Source organism: Lepeophtheirus salmonis, unplaced genomic scaffold (genome assembly GCF_016086655.4).
Source record: "Lepeophtheirus salmonis unplaced genomic scaffold, UVic_Lsal_1.4 unplaced_contig_121_pilon___fragment_1, whole genome shotgun sequence".
NCBI lineage: Eukaryota > Metazoa > Arthropoda > Copepoda > Siphonostomatoida > Caligidae > Lepeophtheirus > Lepeophtheirus salmonis.
This window is the reverse complement of record NW_027289877.1, coordinates 17,903-19,952: the sequence shown is the minus strand read 5'-3', so window position 1 is coordinate 19,952 and position 2,050 is coordinate 17,903. Positions and strand designations below refer to the sequence as shown.

Below are 2,050 nucleotides of genomic sequence, written 5' to 3'. Positions count from 1 at the left end.
TATCATTGTTTAAAATACTGATGTGATTATCATCTGCCTGCTTTATTATGATTTTTGAGGGTATAACTAATGTATTTATTAGCAAAATGTTTAATGAAGATATACTACGTATAATTGACTTCGACGTTTTTTATCCGTTACAGTAGATTTGAAAACGTCACACTCCATGAAATTGTAATTCATTATGAACCTTATTCTCAGAATAATAGCTAATGAAACGACAAAGTAGAGTATTTGAAATATATTTGAAGCTCAAAGTTTAAAAAAGAAGGCTTTAATTAAATATAATCTACATACTAATACTAAAAAATAAACCATTAAACATTTAAGTTAAATATACAAAATTAAACAATTAAAATCATATAACTACTAATAATAATAAATTATAAATACAGAATATTGAAATAATAGATTGATCCAAATAATATTTTCTTGTTCTGACATCGGAATTCAGTTAAATATGTCATAACTTTAGGTTGCAATACACAAGCGAGACGTGGAGTTTAATCAAAAAGATAATCACCCCTCTTCTTCATGTGGAAGTTGCTATATTCAATTGTGCACAGGATAGATATATCTCTACCGATGAGATCTAACTAATTATTAATAATAAAGTAAATGTCAAAATCATAAAATTAGACAATAAATATATTAATAAAAAAATGTTAGAAATAAATTCATCGTAAAGATTTAGAGCAAAAGCTAATTATGTACTAATGTCCGGCGATATTACTCCCTATTAAGAGCATCAAAAAAGATTTCCCCCCGTTATTTAGGTATGCTTATGTAACAACATCCTATTATCATGATGGATATACACAATTGTTAATTTTAATGCAACACCCAATGTAACTACCCTCGTTGTTGTGACCATTTAAACAGTTGTTTTTGCCTTTTATGAGTTTTCTGAACACCATTTCTTGGAGCCCATCAACCATAGCTAATCCTTTAGTGATAAAAAAGTAATATTTATTGACTATGTAATATTGGAAAACCTAATTATCATACCCAAGTCTTAAAGCGAAGTAAGTAGTCTCAGACAAACTAGTTGCAAACCATCCAAAGCTACTACCCCCGTTGTTGTGACCATTTAAGCAGTTGTTTTTGCCCTTTACTGAGTTGTGTATCATAATTCTTGATATGTTTAGCTAAAATAGAATCATATTTTATGGTTAGATTTAAAAAAAAAAATTGAATACTTACTGTGAGATAGTACAAAATTCAGAGTTCCATTTCGATATTCGTAAATACTTTTTACTGATAACTTGATCATCATTTGGTGTGGATGTCTCAAAACATTTTTATATGTATTTCTATATATGACATCAGTACCAACATCCTCCATTAATTTAATGATGGTTCCTCGGGAAGGGATATGTTTACCCTTGTATTTCTCCATAAATTTTTTGAACGTAGATGATTAGCAATGGATAAGGTTATATTACATGCAATAAGCATCGTTGTGAGATCAAAGTTAAAGTCTGACTTGATGTATTCATCGTCAAATTGATTTTATAGATGAATATCCATACTCTTGTTATGAGATGAGGATAATGAGTGGCGTGTAATTCTAGACAGGGGACTAAAGGCACATTTATATCGACAAATCCGACAAACCATCTGTTTCTCATCCGGTAAGTATTTTCCAAATTCCTGGGCCTCCATTTTCATAAATCCAGACAGAAGGCGACGTCATTTTGGGGATTTTATTCAGTTCTCTATCAACTATCACCATCTCATATTATTATATTAATATTGAATAATAAAGGCGGGAATGATAACGTTCATGATTGATAGAAGAAGATGTATATTATTTAATCAATGATGCCATAAGTAATTCTTCTTTTCTCCTCGCACGCTTTTGTATTCTTACCAAAATTATCACCCTTAATTATAACATAGACCCTTAAATGCCCTTTTTTTTAAATGCAAAATGAAGATGTACATAACAAGGAATATACATTTTTTAAATCAGTGGATAAAGGTCTAAAACTTTGACTCCCACCAAAAATCTGATTTATTATTAAACTTTGGAGGTGATAAATATAAT

The 2,050-nt window shown here is 29.5% G+C and overlaps 1 long non-coding RNA gene across 1 annotated transcript; it reads right to left on the bottom strand.

Annotated features, from left to right (window-relative positions):
- Nucleotides 1-252: 252 nt before the first annotated feature.
- On the bottom strand, nucleotides 253-1,757 carry LOC139907445 (uncharacterized). Its single transcript, XR_011784053.1, has 3 exons — nucleotides 1,204-1,757; nucleotides 1,009-1,148; nucleotides 253-946 (listed from the first exon to the last, which is right to left on the bottom strand). It is a non-coding gene; the product is annotated as an uncharacterized lncRNA (long non-coding RNA).
- Between the last annotated feature and the right edge of the window lie 293 nt (nucleotides 1,758-2,050).